At 35.0% G+C, this 12,442-nt stretch overlaps 1 long non-coding RNA gene across 1 annotated transcript; it reads right to left on the bottom strand.

Annotated features, from left to right (window-relative positions):
- Positions 1-1,562: 1,562 nt before the first annotated feature.
- On the bottom strand, positions 1,563-8,869 carry LOC145736531 (uncharacterized). The gene is made up of 2 exons (XR_014179994.1): positions 8,571-8,869; positions 1,563-1,878 (listed from the first exon to the last, which is right to left on the bottom strand). It is a non-coding gene; the product is annotated as an uncharacterized LOC145736531 (long non-coding RNA).
- Between the last annotated feature and the right edge of the window lie 3,573 nt (positions 8,870-12,442).

The raw sequence follows: 12,442 nt of genomic DNA, 5'->3' as shown, positions 1-12,442 counted from the left end.
TACAGGAAGTGTATACTAGATGTAACAGTACTTTCTATGTGAAGAAAAGATCCTGAAAGTTAACGATTCAGTTGAGAGAGCAATATTAAAGTTAAGAAAAGCACCTCAACCTCTCTCAGTTGATGCTTCCAATTACCTTCTCATTGGTGTTATGTCGAGTTTTTTTATATTGACATTAAGTATACTTTCTAATTATTATTAAATATCTGGAAAACATAATAAGGTGTCTTCTTGGTTTTTAAAATTTTTACATTTAAAAACTCAAAGTTGCTATATACACAACCTTCTGCCATCTAACTTATCAAGTTTTAAAATTGTTCCCTTTCGACCCCTCATGACTTGATTAGGTTACTTCAACAGAAGAAAAAAAGAACCTGGTTAGTGCACCAGTGCTACGAAACCCAATTAAAAGTGACCCCGATCAGGAGGATGACATGAAATGTAAAAAAATTGAGAGAAATATTTTGTATGTCCTTGTCCTTGACAAACATGGGGACAGTACAATAAGCCATTAGGCTTACGTGCTATCTGGAGCTGACAGCCGACAGACCCATGGAGAAAGAAAAAAAAAATGTCCTTGATCTGGTAAGGCAGGACGAGGTCCGATATAGACCGTGCAGCATTATGTCACATACGCGTACTTAATTGCGCGACTGCTTCTTCTTGTGCCCTTTGCTTATCCGCACGTTAGCGATTGTCTGTACTCTTCATACAATGTGCCAAGTGCCGTTCTCGGCTCTTCCAAATATGGTGACTGCGTCGCTGATGTTACAGCAGTCCGGTATGTTTTTTAGCCAGGAGTGTTGCTTTCTTCCTCGACCTCGATGCCCCTATATTTTTCCTTGTAGAATTAGTGTAGGAATGTGATATTTGCCACCTCTAAGGATATGGTCGAGGTAGGAAACTTTTCTTTCTTTAACGATGCTAAGTATTTCTCGTTCGTAGCCTGCAGTTCTAAAAATTTCTTCATTCGTGGCATTTGCGGTCCACAGCACGCTCAAGAGTCTCCGGTGGGTCCACATTTCAAACGCTTCGATGCCGTTCAGGGTTCCAGCTTTGAGAGGCCACGTTTCTGCGCCGTACAGTAAGATGGGCCATATGTAACACTTTACTACCCGTAGTCTAAGTGCTAGCGACAGACTGCAAGCTAATAGGAAGTTTTTAAGTTTGGAAAATGTTGTTTTTGCATAGTTCTTTCTAAGTTTAAGCGCCACTACAACCGGGCAAAATAAGAACACCGAACAAGTCAAGGAGGTCGGTAAAGAATAAATAAATTCAGTAAATAAGTTTGATAGATATGAATGGCTGATTGCTGGTCTTTGTTCACTCCCAATGTCAACTTTTGCACAGTTACTCAGTTCGCCATGCGTAGATTGACATTAAAAGGAATGACACTTTCGCTAATACACATTACCGACATTAAATAAGAACTCCAAATAAGGCCAAATACTGTTGACCTGACGAAATAATAAGTAACGCACATAATAAATGCTGCATATGGCAAAACAGTAAAAGTACAGTAATAGAAAAGCAAAATAAAAAATAAAACTACACCCAACTCACCCGACCATCTTTAGTTTATTATTAAAATAAATAAGAATTCCATGCTTTGAAATCCCATACATTTATTTATATTTTATCAGATGCATTGAACCTTTTTCAAGGCAATAGTATTCGTGGTATACTTGGTATAAATCACAATTGCTAATTCGGGTATCAAGTTGCCCACAGAAGTACTTGCAGGATTGTTGATTTTGATGAAATTTGACGGCATGACGTTCCTTTTGTGGTTCTAGGCGCGTCAAACATTTGTAGTAAGGTTATTTTGCTTCATGATCCACATTTGGAAATTGGAATTGTGTACACAGCAACTTGTGCCTGAAATAAAAAATAGCTTACTATCAATTCTCAACCAACGTAAATGTAATTTGTGAAAGTACAGAATAGCTATGACTTTATGTACATTTATTATAGTGTGTCAATGTCCAAAATTTGATAAAGTCTTAAAAAACCTTTTTTGACCTGTTTTTGCAATAGATATGGTAACCAAAAGATCGATGGCTACGCACATTTTAAATAAACCTCAACTCTGGTATTAAACAAATTAAAGCATTTCAGCCACGTTAATATAAATATAATAATTTTTGAGCTGGTGTTAAGCCCTTTTGCTTAAGAAAACACTGAATGAGTATAAATACAGGAAAAAAATATCATAAACATATGACGTAGAGTTATATTCTGCTCGACAAACTAATGTTTGAGGTAGATTGGTTTTAACCAAGATGTAAGTTCTAGTCTGTTGCAAACAAAAAGAACTAACCTGGCGCTATCTAGTTGGTGAAGACAGAATTGCTTGCCGCTTCAAAAACCCTAAATTGTGTAGTTTTTTTGATCAAGTTTTTTAAAGGAGTCAGCTTAAACTCACTTTCAAAACGATGTTTTTTGCGTATACGTAACTAAATATTTGACGTTTAATGTGTGATCAAAAACGTGGTAGGTAACAATGTAACTGGTTATATTTCCCTAACAACACTGATCTGAAAATCAAGAATTTTACCGCGGTAAAAACTGGGATTTCATCGATGTGAACAACAGTTTATTCAATAGTAAATTGATTTGATTGGATGGAAATGCCACGTTAAATTGTAAATAATACCCATTACACGCGACGCACGGTGGTAAATCTGGGAATCTATGTGACACAACTAAAAATTTTTATTATCTACAGTTAAGTAGCTAAATACGTTTTTTTAAAGAAGTTGGTGGTGTATAACTACAGGCATATGTTACTAAAGTATTGAAAAGGTGTAAGGACTTTAAGCTTTACAGTTTATTACAGATGAATCGGAGGACGAGTTTCCAGTTTAAATTTTGTTCTCATCCGGTGGTTAATTAATTGATTGTTACTTTGAGAGATTAAAAAATACAGTGAATACCACACTTTGTAAATAGCGTCTTATTTCCTAGAGATATTCTTGTGCATATTTGACATTTTGTATGGTTAAATTGTATTTTGTGTTGTTCGTTTGCTTGAAATGAGTTACCATCTCGATAACCAGATTTGACGCTTCTACAATTATTTCCATGGAGCCACGTAAAAAATAAGGTATATGCTAAAAAATCGTCAAATTTAGATGATTTAAAAATAATAATTATGGATGATTGCAACTGTACAAGTTAACCATACAACATATTTCATGATATATCAGAATGAGAGACGGAATCAGAAAATGTCATTCCATAAGAAAAAACTTAACATCATTTCATTGCCATCTTGTGACACCCTGTAAATTCATTAATCACATAACGGTAAAACGTTTAAAATGCGAAAATTTTTATATTCGATGTTTTTCAATATGTAGAATATTTTTCGAAATAGTTAAGGGGTTCCGGACTTTTTACTCACAGTGTATGTTTATTTTTTAACCAAAAGACATTTTTTTCGAAATAAACTACAAAATTCCGACATTTCAGACTCAGCTTTCCGATTTATATGTATTCAAACGCAGTTTGACGTTATGTGGGATGAACTATAAACTAAATGATGAAAAATGTAATATGAAATAAAGGTCTAAACTTAACTGACTATCAATGCAAATAAACGCCATTTAGTCCTAATCTGGTAAATTCTCAAATATTGCCCCGTTCGCTTGTCGATAGGTTTCGCAATTTTTAGCTCACTTATTTAGATGATTTTTAAAAATTATTTTGGATGTTTTGACAAAAACGACATTGCTTAAGTACTATTTGCAAGTCAATGCCACCTTAAAAATAGCTTTTTATTTATTTTTTTTTACATAAATACAAAGTTTTTCCTAACATGTTATACAGAGTGATTTACGCTGATGGTATATTAGAAGTATCTAGAGAACGCCTCCATATTTTTTGTGTAAATTTGAAGTATAGCCTAGGTTGTGTAACGAAGTTACTAATTTTTCGCTGATTTAATTTAAATACGCGTGACCTTCACTGCAGGGTGCTAGACCGCGGCCGTCGTGGCGTCGATTCTATCGGGGCCGTCCGGGGCCGTTCGAAATGGTTCGGTGAGCGCTGAGAGTGGGTACCGCCACTAACAGCCCCCACCGTGGGTTTTGTGTATAAAAGAAGGCCCCGAACCGGAAAATGGGGATTCTTCGATCATCAAAAGATCGAAACCAGCCAGCTAAGCCGATCCGTGCCGACCGTTATCTCTTATCTCCGCGAATTTGTAAGTAAAAAATAGGCACATACCGACCGTCCGGTATTTGTTCTGTTTGCTGTTTAAACCCGTACCGTTAACTGTAGTTATTTTAATAGACTGTAAATTGGGGGCATTTTCAGTATTTTCCCGGGGTTTCCGTTTGGGGCATTTTCAGTATTTCTCCGGGGATTTTCATTTGGGGCATTTACTATATTTGTCCGGGGATTTTCATTTGGGGCATTTACTATATTTGTCCGGGGATTTTCATTTGGGGCATTCACTATATTTGTCCGGGATTTTCATTTGGGGCATTTGCTATATTTTTCCGGGGTTTTCCGTTTGAGGGTATTTCTGGTGAAACGGCGCCGGCTTCAGTTACTTTTTTTTGTGAAAACAGTTAGGTAATCCTTCTGGTCCTGTTCCTGTTTGTTGAACACCGGGGAAACGGTGTAGCAAGCGGGAACGGTGAAACCTGTGACTCGTTTGCTTAGCTCCGGGGAAACGGAGTAGTAAACGGGTTTGGGGATACTGGAGGGATTAGCGGCTGTGTGACTGGCAGCGTCGCGAGACTGGAAAACCTCTGTTGCGTGCTTGGGGAAACAGCGAGCAACGGAGGCTCTATTTGTCTTACCCCGGGGAATCGGGGCGGCGCCTAGAGGTTAGGTCGAGTGACGGGAACACCGCTGGTCACGTAATTGGGCCTCTTTGGGTTTTGGAACGAATTCCGGCGCCGAATAGTCAGTTTTACATAACCGTACCGTACCGCTGTTCTTTCACCGTGTCACAGTCAGTCTTAATCTACAGTAGTCAGGCTAATCAGTAGTGAAGGGTCCGTAGGTAGTTTTCATTATCGTTACACGCTTTCCCCGTACCACCGTATAAGGTAATTTCCGTTTCATTGGGTGTTCGTTACCGTGAGTATTTACTGTAAGTATTGAGAGCCGTAATACAGTGCAATTAGTGAAAACAGTTGTTTTAATTTTGTTTTCTTCCCGAACCCTTTGGAACTTTTCTCCAGCTGTCTAAAGGCTACCCAGGTACCGCAAAGTGGACCTTCAGCCACTATAAATAACGAAGGTGGCGCCCGAGGCAACGTAACCGAAGAAAACCGCGAGAAAAGCGCTACAGTTGGGTACTACTATCTAAAATATTTTGGACTTTGCGGTGTTGTCAGATCATTCGGAAAGAACAGAAACTTTTGATTTTCAAATGGGACCCACTGTTTCCAATCTCATTCATCAAATCAATTGATTTCAAGACATTGATGGTGGATTTGTCAGCAAAACTGTAGTCTAAACATTAATTAAACTCTCAAGTCCTGAAAGGTTTGCTTATGTGACATTTTGTCTTCAGTCAGACAATACCACATGGTTGAAAAGCCCAGAGACCGAAAATGAGAAAACCTACAGGGTGGTCAATATTTACCTTTAAGTCGGACAGATAGAGAAACTACCAGAAATTCGTTTTTTTAAATGGATCCTATAATGTATTATGGTTTGTAATAAAAGAACATTAAATTTAGAACAAATCTATGTATATTCTTCCTATACCTAACTTCAGCTGTTTCTGACTTATTAAAAGTTTTTCCATAAAGTGCCTATAAAATCGTGATCCATACTAATCTGAATACGGACACCTGCTTGTGCTCAGTTTAAACCAAGTTGAATTTCACAAATATCTGTCGGAACATGTTGTGGTTATAGGAATGACAACTAGTCATTAAGCCGAAGCAGGTGTCTGTATTCAGAGTAGTATGGATTACGATTGAACGATATATATATATACGATATTCTTTTAATACAAACTATAAAACACCGATGTATCCAATAAAAAAACGGACGTTTGGCAGTTTTTCTTTCTGTCCGACTAAAAGGTAAATACTGACCACCCTGTAGGTTTTTTTTTCATTTTCTCTCTCTGGGCTTTTCAATTATGTAGTATTGTCCAACTGAGGACAAAAGGTCATATTAGCAAACCTTTCAGGACTTGAGAGTTTAATTAATGTTTAGACTACCGTTTTGCTGAAAAATCGACCATTTTTTATGAAATATCTAAGAAACGGTGCAAGATAGGTATAGGGAAATATTACCATTAATTACTAACCTTCTTACGAGGAACTCAAAAATAAGATTAGAAGCAGGGTGCTCCATTTGAAAATCAAAAGTTGGTGTCCTTTCCGACTGATCTGGCAACATAGCAAAGTCCAAGATATTTTGGAAAGAGAGTTTGAACTCAACCTAGGCTACGCTCAAAATTTCATCGTAAAATGTTGAGTCGTTTTCTAGATATTTCTAATATTCCATCATCGTGAATCACCCTGTATACTTTCAAAGCAAAAAACGAGCTTTTCGAATTTCGTTCATAAGAAAAAAAAGTTGATCTTATAATATCTTGCAAAACCGAAACGAGGGAACTGAAAAGCAAATACTCAGGAAAATAGTCCTTAAAAAGTTGCTCTAACAATGTTCAAGTTAAATTTTAAAAATTTTCAAATTAGCTTAATCATTGCAACACAACACTTTTTTCAAAATGCTCGTTTATGATTTTTTGAAAATAACTCAAGAACGAAACAGAAATGAATGATGAATGGTTTTGGTTGCAAATGGTGTTAGATTGACCATTAAATTCAATAAATTATTTCCCATTTTAAAATTCCATCCTTCTGGTGACCAAATTATTCAAATCATAGCTACTATGTAACCAATTGCCGGCATATCTAATAAAATCTGTCAATTTAAACTAAAAGAGGTTATATTATAGAAATGACAGTAGATTTTTATTCGGGATATAGTCCACAAAATACGTTTCGTGTATGTAAAAGTTTAGAAAATCTTTCAGCATTCAGACTTGTCCTAAAGAATTATAATTATATTCGATAAAAAAATCATATCAAAATTAAAATGAAACTCATTAGTATGTATTGCCAAAAATTTTATAATAAACATACTGGAAACATTAATATTTTTTTTTGCAAACTGCTGCAACTGATGATATAAAATATTCAGGATACAAAGTATAGATAAAATATTTAATAATATTATATCGTATGAATTCACACTTTTTTAGTTTAGGTTAAAGCTGTTAAATGCTTCGTTAAAGAAATACAATGTTGAAGTTTTAATTTTCTTGTAGTTGTAGCTCCCCAAATTGTTTTCTAGTGAGCCAATAATGCTTTTTTCTTAAAAATTCAAAGTTCTTATTCGATTTAGAAACTTTTTTATATCATTTATTGATTCCGTATCTGTAACCGTTCAAACAATTTTTTTTAATTTTATTTTCAGAAATAAACATCTGAATTTTATAATGCAAATTGGTAGAGAATTTTAACATCCTGTATTTCTTTAACAGAGCATCTTTGGAATATAGTTTACTTTACAAACAATAGTTATTTTTAGACATAGATTGCACGGTTTAAGTTTGCGTATTAAAACCTGAAACACCCTGTATAAGTATAAGAATGTATGTTGTATTGTATAAAACACCAAAAACGCGGTTAGAAAGATAAGCTTTGAATCTAAACCTGTGAAATATGTGTATTTAACATGTTGTGTTTTATTAGCGGTGTCTACATTTCTTAAGTAGTATAAATTGTTAGCTTAGAAGAAAATGAAATATACTGCATATAGACTGCTCACGATCTTTTTGGATATCTATCCTATAAATAGATTTTTTCCTGTATAATGAAACGACAACAATTTTTAAAACGCCGAGGAAGAAATTTTTTGGTTTATTATTCAAAGAGTTCAAAACACTGAACGTTGTCACATTTAAGTAAAGAATTGTCATTATTTGGCTGTATAAAAACCAACAGATTAAAGAACAATTTTAGTACGGATTAATTAATAAGTAATAGATGTCTATCATACACACAAAATAAAACAAGTTACTTAATATATATTAATTTATGAATCTTGTTTAACTCTAAGAGGAAGACACTTGTATTATCGAACATCTCATTGTTAGTTGGCAACACGGTAATGAAATTGAAAGAAATATTTTCCTATAACCTCAAATAAAAATCGTTGTTAAAAATATACAGGGGGCAAAAGTTCAAAATTCAAAGCATAGAGTAGAGCCAAGGTCGTGAACCGACTATAAGTAGTATAATAAAGACTAATTAGTTAAAAAGAGCAAAAAAAAATAAATTTTTTAAACTTGAATTTCTTTGACCAATTATATGTAATATTTCGTTATGTTTTCTTGGTCAACTTTTCAGGCCAGTTTACTTCATTCAGTTCATGAAACAGCATTCAAGTCAATTTTTTTTTAATGTTAACGTTTTGGACTTTATTTAAATCCTTCTTCAACACAAGATTACGGGTGAACAATAGCTAGAAGGTTGTACATTTCAATAAAAAAACTATAAAAAGGTTTTTATAAATAGACTTACCTATCGACAAAAAGCAGCACACAAAAACACATAAAAGTGACAACAAAATTTTGACCATGCAGGCAGCAAAATATGACGTCATATTAATTTTTATTTGTTTTAAATAATTTATTTTGAAGGGTTATATTTTACAAAGGGGTTTTAATTAAACATTTTGGCCATATTGTCAGTAGCCTTGAAATTCAGCAGGCTCAAACTGAACAGTCTATTTGTTGGAACCAAAATTTGTTTATATTAACAACATTCCTCAGATAAAACCTGAAACGCTCTGTCTACCCTTCCACATTAGCATCAATTAATTATACCAGAATAAATTTTACATATACATGGTGGTCCAGTTTTAAATGTCAATAATCCACTATTCGATAGTACCATCAAAAAATAAGTTGACATACCATACATTATGTCATTTTGCTCCTAAGAAAGATACAGTTCTCCAAAATTTAGTTTAAAAAATCGTTTTTTGCTATAACTGTCAGACCGTTGGAGCAATTTTGATCAAATTTTGAACAAGTACTTATGAATGTAATGCTCATTATGTGATGTGAATGAAGTTTTGTCAAGCTTGTTAAGTGGCGTAGATACCGAAAGATTAATTTTTCCACTATATTTCATACGCTGACTGGATATTTCACAAAAATGACAGTGTTTTAGAGAGATGATGTATCTGCTGTAAAATTTTTATTCAAAATTCATCAAAGGGTCATATCCGGGCAGCAAAAAATTGTAAAATTTTATTTTATAAAAATAAATCTACAAGAAGTGGATTCTTCTTCAAAAAATGAGTTGTTATGTTTTTTGTCATTTTATAAAAGACCTCATCCTAGGAGAAATACAGCCCTCTAAATTTCTGAAAAATCGTTGTCTTTTGTTATAGTCTCAGACCGTTGAAAGTAAAAACCGATCAAATTTGGTACAGGGACTTGAAACTGATGCTTATTACCGGGTGTTAAAGCCACCTACAAAAAACCCTTCATTATAATCAATTATGATCCCTTTGAAGTCCAGAGGTATAAAAATTAATGTAGCTCAAAATAAGTGAACCAATTATTTTGTATCTACATGGACAGCTTAGACCAAAGTTACTTTCGTTCAATAATGAGTATTAGCTTTATAAATACTTGAACCAAAGTTGATCTAAATTGCTTCTACGGTTACAAAAAAAAAAACGATTTTTGAAGCTGAATTTTGGAAGGCTGTATCTTCCTGGGACCGAGTTCTTTTAAAAAAGGAAAACATGCATGTCTGCTTATTTTTTGAAGAACGAACCACTGACAGTTCATTGATTATAAAACAAACTATACAATTTTTGCCCGGCCAGATATCAGTTTTTTTTTGGGTTTTTAAACGTAATAACTGAATTATCTCGTAGACGAAGTTTCAAATTACAATGTTACAAGAAATACTTCATTTTTGAACTTGAACCATAAATTAAAAAATTAGTGTAATTTTTGAAAAATGTCCAGTGACAGTAGAAAATAAGACGGGAAAATGAAAATCATTTCCCTGTATCTACGCAACTGAACAATTTTGATAAACGTCATTACCATCACATAATGAGTATTAATTTCAATAGTGCTTGTTCCAAATTTGATCAAAATCGCTCCAACGGTCTGACAATTATGACCAAAAAACTTTTTTAAACTGAAATTTGGGAGACTGTATCTTTTTTAGGAAGCATTTTTTACAAAAATTACATAATGCATGTCAACTTATTTTTTTTGATGGGCTATCGAATGGTGAATTATTGACATTTAAAACTGGACCACCCTGTCGTCATAAAACGAACAACCAAAAACGAAGACATTAGAAAAACAGCTACAAATTATTCTCGAGAAATAGATGCTGCTCTTACAAGTAAATCTGAGGTTAAAGCATTATTTGGTTTGCTGTACATACATGGCTGGAGTTCTAAAATCAAGTCGCTTGCATGTAAGCGAGAGAGTATGCAAGGAACGGCCGTAGAACTTTTTCGCCTGGTAATGTCAGTAAACAGATTCTAGATCATTCTTCAACATCTGAGGTTTGATAATGCTGAAACCAGTAATGAAAGAAAGAAATAGGCAACCTATTAGAGACGTATTTGATGCATTTGTCACAAACTGCAAAAATGCGTACTCACCCTTTCACTACGTTACGGTGGATGTAAAATTAGAGGTTTTTAGAGGACGATGCTCGTTTAGGCAATATATTCCCAACAAACCAAACAAATATAGAATAAAGATATTTGCTTTAGTAGACTCTAAATGTTATTTTACCTCTAATTTGGAAGTTTATGTCGGGAAGCAGCCGGATGGGCCTTATGCGGTAAGGTATAACAAATGTAACAGTCCACACTCCATCAGAAGAAGGGAATTTCTTCGAAACCTAGCATTGCAGCTAGTCAATAATCATCTACATCAAAGGTCTGAGCTTAGTTGTTTGCCGCAAGTACTTCATTACGAATAAAGGAAATTATTGACTATGAAAGGCCCACACAACCAGCAACAACTACAGACACTGTTCTAAAAAGAGGCCGTTGTAGTTACTGTGACCAAAAAAAGAATAGATCAACTAAATATAGTTGCACAAATTGTGAAAAATAATATGTTTGATCTGTTCTGAGTAATTGAAAATAGATGATAATGCTTATGTGAGCTCTAATACTATTTTTATAAAATCCTTGTTAAAACTGTTATTATTTAACTTGACTAGTTTATGACTGCCCGCACCAAAGTAATTTCATATCGTATTTAAGATAGGTGTTATTTTTTAAATGTAATAACCAAAAAAATGCTCATGTGAACTTATGCTAATCCACTGGCCGATCACATAAAGTATCAATAATGTGGTTACATCGCAATGGTTATTTTTTAACTAAAATAAAAAAAAATGCTAGATGAACCTATGCTAATCCAGTGACTGATCACATATGGTAATCAAATAAATACTATCCTGTTCTCAACATCTCAATTTCTAATGTTTTTCTTGCAAAATAATGTATTCTATATTATTAGTTTGTTTACTTCCAAATCTAAATTGGTGCAATCCAACCAAAGACGTCATCCGACTACGTTCGGTTGCGTTCTACCGTACCGCCACTAACAGCCCCCACCGTTGGTTTTCTATATAAAAGACGGTCGCGCACCGGAAAACGGGGTTTCTTCGATCGCTAAAAGATTGAAACCAACTAGCCTAGCCGTTCCGTGCCGTGGATATCTCTTATCTCCGCGTATCTGTAGGTAAAAAATAGGCATATATCGTCCGGCCGGTATTTGTTCTGTTTGCTGTTTTAAAACCGTACCGTTAACTGTAGTTATTTTAAAACCCGTAAATTGGGGCATTTTCAATATCTTTCCGTGGTTTTCCGTTTGGGGGTATTTCTGGTAAGACGGCGCCGGCTACAGTAACTTTCTTTTGAAAACAGTTAGGTAATCTTTCTGGTTCTGTTCCTGTTTGTTTGACACCGGGGAAACGGTGTAGCAAGCGGGAAATGTAAATCCTGTAGCTCGTTTACTTACTAGAGGGATTAGCGGCTGGGTGACTGGCAACGTTACGAGACTTGAAACCTCTGTTGCATGATTCTGGGGAAACAGTGTGCAACAGAGGCTCTGTTTCTCGAACCCCGGGGAATCGGAGGGACATAGAGATATTAGGTCGAGTGCGAACACCGCTGGTCACGTAATTGGGGCTCTTTGGGATTTTGGAGCAAACGCCGGCGCCGAGCAGCCAGTTCTACAAAACCGTACCGTGCCGCCGTACTTACACCGTGTCTTAGACAGTCATAACTTTCAGTAGTCAGGCTAAACAAGTAGTAAAGGGTCCGTAGCTAGTTTTCTTTACCGTTACACGCTTTCCCCGAACCACCGAACAGTGTAGCTTTCGATACATTA

The sequence above is a fragment of the Ips typographus genome, linkage group LG12 (assembly GCF_016097725.1).
Source record: "Ips typographus isolate SLU linkage group LG12, UJ_Ityp_2.0, whole genome shotgun sequence".
Taxonomy (NCBI): Eukaryota; Metazoa; Arthropoda; class Insecta; order Coleoptera; family Curculionidae; genus Ips; species Ips typographus.
This window is presented reverse-complemented; position numbering and strand designations above follow the sequence as displayed.